Source organism: Polyergus mexicanus, unplaced genomic scaffold (genome assembly GCF_030449975.1).
Source record: "Polyergus mexicanus isolate NDT 795.1 unplaced genomic scaffold, iyPolMexi1.0 SCAF_9, whole genome shotgun sequence".
Taxonomy (NCBI): Eukaryota; Metazoa; Arthropoda; class Insecta; order Hymenoptera; family Formicidae; genus Polyergus; species Polyergus mexicanus.
This window is the reverse complement of record NW_027223329.1, coordinates 2771269-2788830: the sequence shown is the minus strand read 5'-3', so window position 1 is coordinate 2788830 and position 17562 is coordinate 2771269. Positions and strand designations below refer to the sequence as shown.

At 33.2% G+C, this 17562-nt stretch overlaps 2 protein-coding genes across 13 annotated transcripts in view; one reads left to right on the top strand and one right to left on the bottom strand.

Annotated features, from left to right (window-relative positions):
* LOC138936260 (uncharacterized) overlaps positions 1-17562 on the bottom strand; it is a 383952-nt gene that overhangs the window by 90714 nt on the left and 275676 nt on the right. For 2 of the 3 annotated variants that reach the window (XR_011447356.1, XR_011447357.1), the window contains one exon: positions 11226-11304. The exons of the other annotated variant lie outside the window; for it this stretch is intronic. The gene's annotated coding sequence lies outside the window, so the exon portion shown is untranslated. The remainder of the gene's footprint in view (positions 1-11225; positions 11305-17562) is intronic. 3 annotated transcript variants of the gene reach the window in all.
* Positions 1-17562, top strand: part of LOC138936250 (neural-cadherin) — a 204456-nt gene that overhangs the window by 93233 nt on the left and 93661 nt on the right. The window lies entirely within an intron of this gene.

The following is a 17562-nucleotide window of genomic DNA, read 5'->3' as shown; positions in this document are numbered from 1 at the left end:
GCTCTTCTGGTTCGCCGACCCCGACGGCTGGCAAACTTATCCGGGAAAGTTTCAAAGCGGGGGCGTACGATCTCGTGTTTATCTGGGCGCAATGTGGCGACAGAGCGAGCTTTCGGACGCGCGGGAGGAAAGGAGGGGGGTGGGAGGAGGAGGCAGAAGGGGCGACTTCGAGGACCAGGTCGGGGGCGAAATCGACCCCGGGCCATTCGCCAAAGGGAAACGTTCTCTAAATTCTGATTTCTCGCGTCACTTGCGTGACCCTTTCGATTTTCCTGACGCGCGACACGCCGCTGTTATCGCCTTCGGCGATTCACGGTGGTTCATCTGTGGGGATTCTATTATGGGCGAAACTGCGATCGTTATTGTCGGGCAAATTACTCCGCGTTAAAGCGATAACGCGGATTTGGATTATTTAGACAGTCGGGAAATTAGTCGGGATAAATCGTTGTATGGTACATCGGGGCATAACCGATGAAAGGAATGAAGTAACGAGGATTTAAGGAAGTTTATCGAGAGAGTTTTATTTATTTTTTTAAAGTGGCAGAAATTCATCTACGATTGATGCAATATCAGTTTCTAGTAATTTTCTATTCGTCCGGACTTCACAAATTTTTTTTTTTTTTTTTATATATCAAGAACAAATCGTGAAGAAATAATTTTTTCAATTGATATGAAAGAAAGAAAATAATTTCTTTTCACGATTTGTTCTCGATTAAGTAAATTATTAGATCTTTATCGAATGAATTATTCATTTTAAAAGTGACAGAAGCTTATCTATAATTGATGCATTAAAATATCAATTTCTATTAATTTTCTATTCGTCCGGATATAGAGTTTACAAATTTTTTTTTTTTGTATATCAAGAACAAATCGTGAAGAAATAATTTTTTCAATTAATATGAAAAAAAGAAAATAATTTCTTTTCACGATTTGTTCTCGATTAAGTGAATTATTGTATCTTTATCGAATGAATTATTCATTTTAAAAGTGACAGAAGCTTATCTATAATTGATGCATTAAAATATCAATTTCTATTAATTTTCTATTCGTCCGGATATGGAGTTTACAAATTTTTTTTTTTTGTATATCAAGAACAAATCACGAAAAAATAATTTTTTCAATTAACATGAATAAAATAATTTTTTCACGATTTACTCTTGATATTTAAAAAAAAAAAAAGAAAGATTTGTAAAGCCCATATCCAAAGTACAATATAATAAAAATATTTAATAGAAATGGATATATTAGTGCATCAATTATATAGATAAATTCCCGTCACTTTTAAAATAAATAATTCACTTGATAAAGCCGCTTTTATAAAAATAAATAATTCGCTTGATAATTTTTCGCAACTTCTCGCTTCTGACATATCAATTTGATATAGGACCGTCGACATTTTAAAAATACTACATATTTTTGCAATATCCATTTCGAATATTTTTCCCAAGTCTCTTTTGACCATTTTCTTTCCTGGACTTTCAATATTATGCCGCAACTTGCGGTAGAATAAAATTTTAGGAGCGCACTCCATTCGCCGCCAAAGTTCCGGATCGATGTACGTCGTTCAATGCACTGTCGGTGAGACATGGAGAAAAAGAGAGAGAGAGAGAGAGAACGAGCGAATTTCTGAATTTCGATTGCCGCACTTTCTCATTCGACGCATGTTACACGCAATACGATATCGCTTAACACGCTGCCCATTCGTTGAATGTGCGTTCGCGTGGCAAACTGTAGAATCACGCAGGCGTGGAATTTCGCCTGCGGAGTTTCCAAGGATGATCTCACGTGCCAATAAATCACCAATGACGGACCGCAATAACGAAATAACGCGGACTGAAACAATTCCCTGGGATACGCCGGGACTTTCATTTCGGCGCCTGTACAGCTTTTACAGCGTGTTCCGGATAACATTGCAAAAGAGAAAATGCTACGAGTGTATGAGCGCGATTCGATATTATAGTCTAGGCAATATATTGTATTGCAATAGTTTTGAAGAATTTGTAGAATTCATGAATATCGATTAGCCGTAGGTGCACACACACACACACACACACACATACCATATATGCGTGTGTGCGTATAGATGGCTGCTTGAAATATTTGAAGTATTTGTATTACTAATTAATTACAATACAATATTTGAAAACTACATTATCAAAGATAATTAAAATGCATTAATGAAAGTAAAATTAAAAAATCTCACAAACATATTTATAATAAATATGTTTTTGCGTGTGCGTGTTACCGGAATTGAAAGGCACTACAATTTGAATGTTTTATATTTTCGTCAAATAGGTTTACACCGCAAAAAAAAAAAAAAAAAATTGTTTACATTTAATTAAATCTGCGCGTTTAATTTCTTATTATCTCTATTAGTTGAAATATTGAAGTATTCAAGTTTTATATATCACGTAGTTGATTGAAATACTCAAATTATTTTAACTAAACAATCTAAACAATATTGATAACGAACTGAGCGACTATTTAGTCAAGTTGATAAGTTTTATTCTCAATGTAATACTTTCAGATCTATAATTCACATCAAAACAAGATTAATTAAAGCGTTCTTTTTTTTTTATTTTATATAATGTGCGACGAAAATGCTCCTTTTAACGTTCACTTTGAAGTTATATCGAAGCAAGATTGCTCTCGCGCCAAAGTATTTCGACATGAGCTGATATCGATGGATTATACGAAAGCTAACTCACCTTGATCGGCTTACTATCGAAGAGAATTGATGTTACACGAGTGGGAGATCTTAATTCCAATAAATGTGACTTTTTTTAGAAAATTGCAATATCGCTTTCTATACCGGACAATTTCGTACGAATATTATTTCTACTTTTAGAAAAATGTCGACGTTACTAAAGAATTTTACGTCTTCTAAAGAAAGGCTCACAATAATGTAATAAAACGTAACTACAATATTTTCTCTGTAAAAATTTTCTCTATTTTTATATTAGAAAAAAATTTTCTTTCTGTGTGAACTCTGTTCGCGAACTCTATGGTTATTAAAATGCCAATTAAAACACGACTATCAAGTGCGTTAAAAATTTGCAACTTTTATTGTTGATAAAAAAAAATAAAAAAACGCAAACACGTTTAGTTTTGAGGTATCGCGTTCATTTTTTATTTATTTCCGGAATTTCTGCGTTTACATTTTTCTGCCGAATATGAACGACATTACTTTCGGCATTAAATCCGTCATTTTTTTGCGCGCTTACAACTAATCTTTTTATTGATACGCGCTACAGATATGATAAACGATAACGTTTAAATAAGAGATTCGTCAATAAAGTGCTTCGATGCGCGTTGCTCGCGATTCAATTAAAAAGTAATTACAGGCAAGAAGCGGATTTGTTCGACATTTGCTCGTGTGTTTTACCGTTTCCTATAACTTTGTTATTTTCTATGAAATATTGTGATTTGCGGTTCATTATTACAATTACGAGATATTCTCTTTCGATATAGTCCCGCTGGCGCATCGTGCTTCATAATATTAACCGATATTACGCTTTCGATCAAATCGTTCGCGATGAACAGCGATAAAGCCCCCGGAAAATTCTCAACGTAATTAGCCCATCAGGAAAATAAATTAATGTCATGGCGTAATTATGAGGCGGCCAACATTATAAACGGATAATCATTTCGGAAATGTTGTCGACTCGACAAACGTGGTCGTATACCTTTGATAAAAGAATTGTCGCTTGTCAAACGCGCCAACGTTATTCTATACATATTTATTTTACGCGAATGGCGTTTATCATTTAATTCTTGAGAGCGTCTTTGGTCTCCTTGTCGCGAAGTTCTCGCTTCATTACGCGACAGCCATTAACTATGTTGTAAAACTTATAATAGGCGTCATCGATTGTTCAGCGAGCGGAATCAAAATGAAGATAATTAACATTTTGCTTTCCAAAGCATCATTTCTCATCGTTTCCATTTCCTTCAGATAATTACAATTTTTTTATTTTTATATTTGCTTTTTTTTATTTTATTTATTTATTTTTTTTTTTTTTCCTCTCTTATTCGTTTTCGTCGATAATTACATTTAATTTTTATGCACATAATTGTGATCTATCAACGACAATTTAAAGATAAAAACGGACGAACTAAATATCTGATGGCAGTGACTAAAGTATAATAAAATATATATCTATATAAACATATTGTTGTAGTAAAACAAATATTCAATCGATCGATCTTTCATCAACAAATTGCATTTCATGCATATCCTTTTCATGCGAGAAATCCAATTAATGCATAAATTTTTACGTCAGCATTATATATATATATATATATATATATATATATAGAGGGTGTCCCATTTTAAAGGACCCACTCAAATATCCCAAAAACACTGCGTTAAATCAAAAAATGTTTCAAACAAAAATTGTATGGCTACAAGGGGGCCATAAGATGGTGACAATGATTTGACCTTGAAAAATCATTTGAAGGTCATGTGAAGGTCAACTTTAAAATCTTAAATGGAGACCCCCATTTTTTATTTAGTATTCTTGTAGCTGACATCGAGAGCTTTCCAAAACACTATAATAAAGTATTTTTTTTATATTAAGTACTTTTTGAGTTATTTTATACTTTAATCTGACATCTTTTGATATAAAAAATTAAATATCTCATAAAATATTCAGTTTTCGATAATCTTACCGTAATACTTTTATGTACAGAATAATGGGACAAATCAATTAGTGCAAAAAAAAATAATTGTTTAAAAAAATACATCGTAAATAATTTTTTTAAAAACTGTTATTTTTTTCTACTAATTGATTTGTATCATTATTCTGTACATATAAGTATTACGGTAAGATTATCAAAAACTAAATATTTTACGAGATATTTAATTTTTTGTATCAAAATGATATAAGATATTTAATTTTTTATATCAAAATTTTTTATATTAATTTTTCAAATCATTGTCACCATCTTATGGCCCCCTTGAAGCCACACAACTTTTGTTTGAAACATTTTTCGATTTAACGCAGTGTTTTTGCGATATTTGAGTGGGTCCTTTAAAATGGGACACTCTGTATATATATATATATAAAAGTTTCACGTTTTCGTTTCTATTACTTTTTATTCTCTTTAATTTTGAATTTGTATATAAATATCTCTTTTTTACAATACAGAGTATTTCAAAATTAAATAAATAAAAATTAATCATTTTTCAAATTTAATCTCCGCCATTCCGTCTAGAATCATACGCGTTTCCTAAATTACGATTTCCTATGTGTAATTAACACGACTTTTTTCTCATTAATAACGTTAGCATTGTCATTTTCATTCAATCTTTTCGCAGAGATGCGTACGTGATGCGCGCTTCGAGAATGTTACGTTCATTAAATAAAAATTTTATAGCCTTTGATTGCAATCGGCACTTTTGCCGATGGTTCGATGGAATAGTAAAAAACATAGGAGCAAATATGCCTAGCGAATATGCAGACTCCAACTTTTATTGAACGTGATAACATTCATGCGGGTTACACCTCTCTCCATAAAACTGAGCGCGCGCAACCGCGACATAAAATAAAGTGTGCACGAGAATGCCCGGCTTTATACTCATCAATTTCTATGTTTTATGCTGGAATTTCTCGGGCAAACTTAATACACGGGCGCATCTAATTACATGTCACGTTGCTAGGCTCTTATAACAAACCTTAACGTGAAAGCCTTAGATAATTTATGTATCAAGCTATGTGCAAAGTGGATTCGACGAATTTTTAAAACCCTTTCGCGGACAAGAAACGTCTTTTTTCATAATATTTTATCACGTTATCGAGAAGATAAGCCCATTTTTTAAATTTTACTTCGATTGCTTCGAAAAAATGTTTGATGTTATAAAATTTTCGCAAGGCTTTCAAATATATGATTTAATAAAGCTTAATAAAGATTAATAAATATAAGATTAATAAAGGTTTTTAATATATAAATATATATCTAAAAAAATTGGAATAATTTTACCATATAATTTTTCATTCGGATACAGAATATCTCATTATATTACGTCGACGCTTAAGAAAAATATTAATGAAAAACTTTTTAGATATCGCGATATCACTCTAAAATATATAGATATATATATATTTTTTTTAATTATAAAAATATCTTTAAAACAAAAAAAATAGAATAAAATAAAAATCGCGCAAAAAGAAAAATGTATTAAGAATCGTTTATTATAAAATATTACGCTAAACGAAAACTATTAATTTATCGACAATTGTTGGTGACAAATACAAGTGGATATCCATTCTATAAAAATGAAATTTATAATAACATTCACATCTCTCATTTTCCATAAAATTTTTCGAAAATCTCTATTTTGTTATAAATACATTTGAAATGATTATAATATTTTCAATATAATATAAGACGAAAAAGGAAATCATCTTTCGAAAAGAAATTATCATTTACGGAAAATGGCCGCATTAATTTTTCCAGAAATCTATTATCTTCCTACGCTTACATACATATATATATATATCAGAAATGACGCGATGCTGCTGAAAGTTCAGAATTTAATCAATATCCTATGAACTTTACTAAAATAAGTTTTCGGCTTTGATTAAAATATTGACTTCAATATTCTGAATCAGATCGGCAATCGCAAAATTTTACATTTAATAAATTATTTATATATATAAGCGTCAAGTTTAATAAAGATAAAATGCGAGCGGAGATTTTGTTAACATTTCCAGTTCTTACATTAACCAAAATGAATTTTTCATAAGCTCGTAGAGAGAAAATATTTTTGTGCTGATTTATCTAGTTCAATTCTAGCAGTAGTATAATATACCCGTTTCTATAAATACTTCTCGTTTTTGCAATAATAAATGATAAAACGAAAGATTGCTATTTATTCATATTATCTAATGTAATTAAATGTTCCCTTAATTAAATTGAAAAATTACGTCAAATATAAAATAAGAATTGACTAATTGTATAAATTTTTTTCTTGCTTAAATAACGAGTGCTTTATGTCGAATAACTCCAGCGAAATAATAAATGTCAACGCGAAGTAAATTCGGATTATTATATGTATAAAATATAAATGTTATTGCCAGAAATAATGAGAAATGGATGCATCGAGAATAACGAAATAATTATGCGTTATCTAATATATCGTATTAATTCATGCACGACAGTTATATGTATAATTCCTAATATGATGGGGGATTTGCATATTCAAAAACGCGTCGGCATAATGAATTGCATTAGTCTCCAGTTAAACTCCTCCCATTATTAATATCAGTAACTACGAGCTTGTCATACGAGTATTATTGAATTTCAACGTTAACTTGCCTGACGGCTTTAGAACGCGGCGCGTTACCTTAGCTACAGCTCAGTCTCGTTATTACTTTAATAACCGGAATTAATCAAGAATTCTAAAATTTTTAGTAATATATATATATATATATTATAATATATATAATTGTTTAAAATTAATTAAATATAATCAAAGAAAATAATCTAATAAAATCATATTATAATTGTCAACAATCTATTAATAATATTGCGATAAAAGCTCTGTTAAAAAATCCGCAGATTTCGATAACAGTAGGTCAATTAAAATAAGATCTTTATTGTATAGGATGTGAGAACATCTCTTATCAGTTATTAGTTTATAAAGTAAAGATAAATTATAAGCGCTATATAATTTTAGGTGTAAACTATTGTACTTTGCTGGATGAAAATCCGCTGTTTCGCGGTTGCCGCAGAATTTCCTCGATAGTTGTGTCAACATAAAGTATTCTCGCCATTATCTTCTCCGTTTTGATATTCCAATTTTCGTGAAGAGATTATATTGCTGCAGTATGAAAATTTCTTTTTATTTATACATAGAATACACGATACGGCACACTATAGAAATATCACGTTTGTAGAACGTATGTTGACCCGCCTGCACGTTTCTGTTTATATATAAATGTCAAAGGTGTATATGTGTTTAAGATAGCGTATTGAAAATTTCAATATACCAAGGGGAAAGAATTTTTTTTTTTTTTCCAATTTTTCTTCTCAATAAATATTGTATTTACTTTGCACGAGGGTAGAGTAAAATCTCGGGACCCTCTCCCCTTTCCACTTCGCAATTAATATACTGCGGGGATTTTTCCTTCATAGAAAATCAATTTAAGATTTTATTTCACCCAAGTAATTGATAACAAATTCGCAAGTTCCTGATAATGGCAAACGATAGCCATTAACCGCTCGCGTTCAATAAACTTCCATATCGATTCTGATCTGACTCGCTCGCTCTTGAAAACGAACGAATTATTTCGCGGTCGACGAGGAAAAACGTATCGAAACGTTATTTCTTTAAACATCCGTACATTTATAATTATTAATAAGCTTATCAAGTGCCGTATCACCGATCTCTGAAAGATCTTTGCAGACAGACGTTAATATAGTAACCGCTGTATACGTATCGCGGTGTATACATATCACAATAGCAATTAATAACGGTAATTGGACGAGCACCATTAAGTCGCTCCGTGCCGTTCTATGCACGGTAAAGTGCATTCGATAGTGGAGGAAGAGATAGAGAAGGAGAGAGAGAGAGAGAGAGAGCGAGCTGCCGCACATTTCGCGTTTGCGATATCGCTCCGTATACATGTCGGTACTTTCTGAAGTGCATCTCGCAATAAAGGTATCCTCTTCCTGCGAAGAATCCGCGATCGGTATCTCGCTTGCCCGATTTAAAGGCGCTTGATTCTTCCGATAACTTTTTTGCAACGTTCTTCTCTCGCAATGTTTCTCTCTCTCTCTATCTCTCTGTCGTCTTTTTCTCTTTTCTTGTGCGCAAATTTCTACATCATTAAAAATAAAAAATCTATAGTTTATATAAAATTTAAATATTTAATAAAATTTTATAAAGTTTTAAAAAAGGGAGAGATATGTATTATAGTGTATAATGGCTTTTTTAACGGCAATATTTATAATAAATTTATCGTTGAATTTACAAATATTTAGTCACCAGTTGCACAAACTATAATGGCGCATCTTTGCAATACATGATTGACAAATGTATTCTCGTGTTTGCAAGCTTTATTTGTTCAATTAGTAAGAGTTACCCTTGTCTGGCACGCAAGAGAAATTAACTTATAAATTAAAGAGAAAGAGAGAGAGAGAGAATTATCTCTTTCTTCTTGTCTTGTAAAATTACGAATAAATTGAAGAAAATGTTGAATATATCTGGTGGAAAAATTTTTAAATAATATTTCATGATCCATATGATGCGTGAAAAAAATTGTTTACACGTGTAGCATATACTTCAATCTATTATTAATATTTCATTTTCCAAATAAAAGAAATCCCAATATATTAGGTGTACAACTTTGCTTCCGTCGTATTTTTCCCGAAATTCGAGGCTTTATTGTAAAAAACTGGTTATACATTTATGATTCAAAGTATTGTCCACTCCCAATGATCGTGCCAATTCTTTTTGACTTTGACTCGAGTCTTCATTAAGTAATGCCTCCAATTCTGCATCTTCGAAAACCTTCTCTCTTCCACCGCTATGCCGGTCTTCGACGCGAAAATCACCGTTCTTGAAGCGTTGAAACCACTCACGACACGTTCTTTCACTAATAGCGGCTTCACCATAAGTATTTGAGAGCATTCGATGAGCCTCAGCCGCAGATTTCTTCATATTGAAGCAGAAAATTGAAACCTCCCGCAAATGACGAGAATTTGGCTCGTAAACTGACATTTTCAATCGAGAATAACTTTATGATGCAGACACAAATCGACTAATGTTTCTATGAGGTTATGTTGACAGATGCCCAAGTTTATTGCATGACGTCTATGATCTATTTATTTCGACCACTACTTACCGCTAAAGCCATCTATAGGAAAACAGCAGAAGCAAAGTTGTACACCTAATATTTCTATGAGATCTTTTAAAATATTGTCATCTCATATCGATATCTTTCAAAATTCATTTTATCGATTTACACGAGAAACGTAAATTTATTTTAATTAAATATGCTTTATATGTATATTCGAGATAAATTAGACTATGACAAATCTAATATTTGACTTTAAATATATAACGTGTCGATAATTTTCTCGATTGCAGCGCCAATTCGGAATCGCGATTGAAGATATTTCCCGTTATTAATTATTTTCGAGTTGCTGGAAAGTTTGGGCGCGACGCGCTCGTTTATCTTACGGCTATCGCTTGTCCGCGTATCCTGCGAAAACGGAAGCTGTCGTTCGTGAAAACGTTATAAATCTTGGATATTAACGGAGCGCCCGATATGTACGGGTCAACTCGACGCCGCGAATATCGCGATTGCTTAAACGAGATCTCATTTTGCCGACCTATCCGCCGACATATAATGGTCTTACGAGGTAAAAGAAGCAGTTTCTGCTTCTTTGACAGAAGAGCAATTCCGTCACGCTCCATTTTTCCCTTAAGTAGATTTTTTTACGTGCTTCTCTTCGCAGGACGATGCGAAGAGATGCACGTTGAAGAAAGTAAAATAGCTCCTTACCCATACAAGCGTGGCAAGAAATAAGCGATATTTTCTAAAGGACGTGATATTACATATTAACTTTGTAAAGTCACGTCTGCATCAATATATTGTACGGAAGTTAAACGTCAAATAAATGTAAACTGTTACCGATAAATTCCGCAAACGTGACGTTTAATCATGATGTTGTTGGGTTACGCGCGTATATATTAATGCATGAAACTCTATAGATTATTATCGAAAACAGGCTAACCAAGTAATAAATAGGATTACATATTATACATATTCATTGCATGCGTATCATTCATCGATAGAACATTAAACTTAAACTGCATTAATTAGATAAAATTTATTACAAATTGACATTTCTATTATTTAATTATCAAAAAATCGAAATATCATTAACATTTATTTAACCAGAGATTTCTCCTCGCTCCAAAATCTCTCGATAAATCTTCTTTTATTTTTCGAAGAATATATAATGTAAAAATTATCTTAGTTTATTTACCAGTTTTATTTATTCATATCCACTGTTATTGAATTACCATTCATTTAATGTTATCAAATGTACAAATTATAAATCAACATTGAATATCGGAGACCGACAATTCGATTCAAAGGTTAATTTGCGACAATGCGATTGACGGGAATATAAAGCGCGTGCTAAAGCGCAATTCCAATCATCAAATAAACAGAACAATTAACCGTGCAAATATAATAACTGGATTTACTCACGATTTAATTCGTTGTCGGTGCCGATTTCTCGTAAGGTCGCTCCGTTACATTCGCTTCCATCGCGTGGATACCAATCAATCTGAAAAAAAAAAAAAACACAATTAATTACGATCGCTAATTAACGATATCTCGCTCGCATTTTGCATATCATTCCCGCATGCGTATGCGATATATGGGTATTTCGTCAAGCGTGATCGAATAACTTCGTGACACGATTGCAAATTCAACGATATTGCAAGGCTAGGAATAGCTAATTACGTACCTTGATTAATTAAATTTACTCGACGACACCTGATGTCTGTCTCGATTGTCTGAACGAACAATACGGAAAAAAACGATATAATAATGAACACTTCGCGGCGATCGCCCGTTAATACTTAATTCGGTACTCCCGGACACTTACCGCACCCGCGACACACTTTTTGGCGCGAAATGACAGGCCTACGTCACACGCGAAATAGCGAACTTCTGCCGCTGCGCGCGACATCCATCAGACGCGCGACGTACTTCGAAAATTCAAAGGACACGATGCACTTCACGTAGTTACGCGTGTGACGTCACAGCGCGACATCAACCGCGAATCCGACTAATTATAAGACTAAGAGAAATGTGCTCATTATTATCACTCAATTAGTATACCTCAATTAGTCGATTATATTACTTGATTCGATCGAACAATTAATGAGAAACGATACGTTGAAACAGATATAAAAAATTCTTGAAAGGGGTCTCTCCGTCTTCTCTCTCTCTCTCTCTCTCTCTCTCTCTCGCTCTTCTTGAAACGACGCGAGACACACAAATGTCGAATTATATTTTATTAATCGTTAATTCTGCGCTTCTCGATGATCGCCCATCGTTCGATTAGACACTCTGACATTTGTCACGTGCGCGACGCACTTTGCAACGCGTGATTAAACAACGCGAAACGAAGATCCTTCGACGCAACCGGTGTCCGATTACGTTAACGAAGTTGCCGAGAAATGAGAAAGGACATTAAGCTAACTTCACGCATTACTCGAATCGCGCCATCTCGCCGCGAGATCTATAGATGGTGTATGTGCAGTCGTAAAACATATCGATTGCAATCATCGAGAAGTATCGATTATCGATCTTCGGAATTTCTACGTCATCTCGAGTCGGCGTTCGACATTTTATCTATCGAGACGTATTATTTTCTCCGCGTACGATTTGTCCAGTGGACCTCATAATTAATAAAGTTTCGTGAGAATAATTAATTATTCTTAGCCGGGCGAGTAGGGCGTGGCGATGTGACGTCACGAACAGCGTGAAGTAGGCATTGCGTCCTTCTACGTCACATGTAAACTTGTCGCGTTACATAGTTATCGATTACGATTTACGAAACGCGTGTGCGCGAAATAAATTTCCGGGAATGTAGACTCGAATAATAACAAGCGATCATCGAAAAGTGTTGAAGACATTAATCATCATCGATGCGTGCTGCGTCATCTTCAGCTGGTTCGGATTCTCCATCTATTGAGAATGAAGCATCGTTTCACGTTATTTCTTCTCACAATCAGCCAAATTGGATAGATCCTAGTACAATCAGGCATCCTCGAGCAGACCTCGTAATTAATTAAGATACGTGACAGCCGGGTGACAGCAATCAGCTGTTTCTGCGGTACAGTCAGATACGCGGTCAAATTTAAGTTTAATAATAATGTCGATGGAGAGAGAATTTTCTCTCTCTTCCAATATTTATAACAGTTATACGGATTCATCATATTACGAAAAATTAAGTTCTATTTTTAAATATTTTTATTTCTTTCTTCCCTCATTTATCGAGAGGCGTCTCTTATGTTTATCGATAATCGTGTATTATTTGCACGTGAAGGAACGACAAATGTGTTATAAAAATCGAGCACGGATTCATATATACATATACAGTTTGCGAAGGATTCAGAGACCGAGTCTCGCGTACTCGAGAGATTTCCCGCTTCATAAATATTCACGAGGATCTATCTAGCCGGAGATCGTTCGATTTGAGAAATTCGCGAGACGTGACAGTTTTTCGTCGTATTCGGCGACTGCGACATTTCGTAAAATCGCTGAATCCAATTTACATTATGCATCAATGCGCGTATTTTCGATGCAATTTAATTTTTCCGTTACAGATCGCGTTTTTCATGTCACTGTGAGAGATAAGGATTTACCGACAAAGAATTTACGCCTCGTCGAAAAACACACAAGAGGCGCCTCTCCCGAAAATCCCTTATCTTTCCCATACGGGCTTGTTTTTCACTCACTCGAGCCGATCTTATCGCGTTTCGTAAATCTTCGCGTTAAAGGAGAGCATCTTTTAACGTTCTAAAATGGTTCAATCTCTCCTTCGAAAAATGCTAGAGTCGCTTAAAAGTTAAGAAAGTATTTTATAATCATTTTATTTTCCTCCCGATCGCGTGAGAATGCAGCATTTATCGTTATCAATGTAATAAAATCTATAATTATTTTTATTTGCAAATACATGCAATATTATTAAATGTTATTTTATATCTAGTAATTGTTTTTTATAACGCAAAGGTTTTCTCACAAACAACTGTCGATTAAATTATTATTATACGCTATTAAAAAAATATATATTTATTTATTTATTTATATAAGATACATTTTGCACATAAATATTTATTATATAAATAATTCTTTTTATTTTCATCTTTAATCTCTTTAATCTTTATTTATATTTATTTGGATTTGAATCAATTTATGAACAAATATATATATATATATATATATATATATATATATATATATAGAGGCTGAAGTAATGATTCGAACGCTAATGTTTTAATCGAAAATTGAAAAATTATAAAAAAAGAGATCTATAAATATCTAAAAATAACTAGCTAAAAGATTTATATAAACAAAAAGGGATAGCTCTGTTTTTTTTTTTTTTTTCAACGAAAGACGTAATAAAATAAAAACGCATTTATTTGATTTATTGGATGATCCATTAGCCATCGATCGTTCGGTGTAAATTGGCAGATAATCATTGATAATAGTTCATTATTATTGAACAGTTACGATGCATTATTGTCAATTAACGTCAAACTCAGGAACCATGAAAACCCGCGATTTTAATAGATAGTCCACAGAATGAAATATTACCTAGGATACGCCATAGTTGATGTTGATTCGATATTAAACGGACGCGATCGAATCACACGATGCTGGACGTTAAATGTACACGTTTTAATGGAATTACTTAGCGTGACAGCATTTACAAACGCGTACTTAAATGTGCAATAGTGCGAACCCAGCCCATGTAAAGTTTCGCTTGCGCAATAAATTCCTAAATTTATGAAAATGATATTGGTAGATTTTTCAGATCATATTATTGCAAAACAAGTAGCAGAGGCAGAGAGAGCAACCGATAATTTACAGTAATATATAAGTATTTTCTTGTTTTATATTAAATTGATAAGAGTAGCTATAACAAATTTATTAATTACATTGAAATTGTTGTTAATATCTATGTGTGAGAGCGATAAATAAAGATCGTTATTAATCTCACAGTAAAAATATTATTCTTACAATCGCGATAAATTTTTGCATATATAATGATTTTTAAAAAAAATACAGAGATTATGAAATATTTAAAAATATTTTTTTCTCGCAAAAAAATATAATTCATTTATTATATAATTTTAAATTCTTTCCTTTCTCGCTTGCTTAAATGGATTATCGAATTGTCATCGTAGCCAGAAATATTATTTTTGCAAATATCGTGTTGTTCGAAAAATTCGTTTCGATTCTTCAAGAAATTGGGAAAACACGATGCACAAATATATCTTTATTCGATTATATGCGCCTTTGTTTCCACAAGCACTTTTCCGGCCGTCCCTTTTACATAAATTTTCAAAGATTCCATGTTTTCCTTTCGAAGAACCTTTTAAATTTCTCGGCGAGAAACTTTTCGGCAAGTTGCGGCACGAACTTTCCGAACGGAGCTCGCGATACATTTTCTCGCGAAAAGATAAATCGATGCGCTGCATGATAAATGTGACTTTATCTATCCGGAAGAATAGAGTAAATTATCAGAGATTTCTCTATGCGACGTATATAGGTTGGACTACTTGTCTCAGGGTATGATCTAACTAGACTTTGGTGCAACTCTAACAAGATTACTCTATGCAGCGTATACACCGTCCTAGATTAACTTTGCACGATCTGGTTTGACTTAGCTAGGGCATCTCTAGTCGGAATAATCTATAGCGAACACGAATTGCATTATCAATGATGGTCAGTGTTAAACACGCTGACTTGCCGCGTTAAAGCTTTGTTTTAAATCCGTTTTATCTGTGATATAAATAAATAAGAATTTAATTAGGGCGAAATATAATCTTGATAAAACGATTAAAATTCAAAGTTATACTGACAATGTCGATTGTATCATATGTCAGATTTGTTCCTTTCGGCAAAAGATTTTATACGAGGGGTAGGTCACTAGTGGTTATAGTGTACAAAAATTACCCTTGATACGGATTACCTTTAAATTACCTCGGATTATTGAAGATTATCTTGGATTACCTCAGATTATCTGAGGCTACCTTAAAGGGCTACATACACCTAGCGGTAGGAAAAATAGGGGGAAATTTGACAATTTTTTTTTATAAAAGAAATTTTTTTATTAAAAAATCTCTAGCTACATCTCAAAGTAGGTCCTTAATGTATATTTGGTAAAATTTTCATTAATAAATATTGAAAAATGTACCGTGGAGGCGTCATCTCCTGGAAGCTGTTTGACGATGCGGTAAACATTGTAGCTCCTCCAATTTTTATCTGAAATCAAAAATCAAAAAAATCTTCTTAAATTATATAAAAAAAGGAAGTTTTTGTCGTAGTCGATTTTTTAAATTGTGTTTTTTCGAAAAATGGCGGCCATTTGAATGCAAAGATATAATTTTTAATCTGATATCTTCGCATTTTCAAATGGCAGCTATTTTTTGAAAAATCAAAATTTAAAAAATCGGTTACAACAACTTTCTTATTTTATATACTTTAAGAAAATTTTCTTTGGCTTTTGATTTCGGATAAAAATTAGAGGAGCTACAATGGTTACCGCTTCGTCGAACAGCTTTCAGGAGATGACGTTTCCGCGGCACATTTTTCAATATTTATTAATGAAAATTTTACCAAATATACATTAAAGGATCTACTTTAAGATGTAGCTACAGATTTTTTAATAACAAAATTTTTTTTATGAAAAAAAAATTGTCAAATTTCCCCCTATTTTTCCTATCGCTAAGTGTATGTAGCTCCTTAAGAGCCAACTTCACATATAGGTCCTTAAGAATACCTAAAATTACCTACAGATTATTCGATATTACCTTTAGATTACTTAGATTTCCTATTAGATTATCCAAGATTATCTGAGAATGCTAAAGATTATTTAGAATTACCAAAAATTATCTTGGATTACCCAAAATTTCCTTTGGATTGCCGCTGAATTACCTAGTCCTTGTACAAAAATTACCTCAGTGACCAATCCCTGGATTTTATACTATTTCACTAATAGGGTGAAAATATGTCGGGGCTATCGCGGGCATCTTTTCGCAAAACCGTATCACGTATTACGAACTTGGATTTTCGACCGAACGTTCTCGCCATGTTAAAAAGCTCTCGGGCAGACCAGACAGGCAATTAGTCTCCGGCAACTAACTATACTTAGGAAGTAAGTGCATCATCATCGTACCGTGGCGCGGAACGCGGGCAATAAAAACTTCCTGACGTCGCAAATTTTCCCGTAAGCGCGTAAACAAACCATCGACGACGCCCATAACACGCTGTGCACGATGCGAAAGCAATGGAGACGGTGCACAAATCGAGGGCGGTGGATGCATCGCTCCGTTGCACGGCGATAAATAAGCGAGCGGAATAACGCTATCGCGTGCCTCCGATGCATCCCGATCTCCCAGAATCGATTTTGAAGCAGTTTGGATCGCTCGATGTACTTTGAGATGTATAGACAGCTCGAATTATGAATATTTCATCGCTGTATATTTTTTTTAAATACGCACTTCCCCGCGTTATAAATTGAACGCGCAAGAATATAATTTTTTATCGAATGTTTTTAAAATTAGTAACAGAGAGTGTCTGCTCCCTGAAAATATATAAAGAAACTTGGAATCCTTTTGTACCTGAAGAAATCAGGAAATTTCCATGGAATTTTATTGGGATTCTGGGAATCTTTTAAACAATTATATCTCTTTGACAATTTTGCTTTTATACTTATTATAAACAATCGGCAATGCACCGATAAGCCAAGTTGTAAATTAAAGTGTGTTTAAATGTGCGTTTAAAGTATATTATAAATATATAT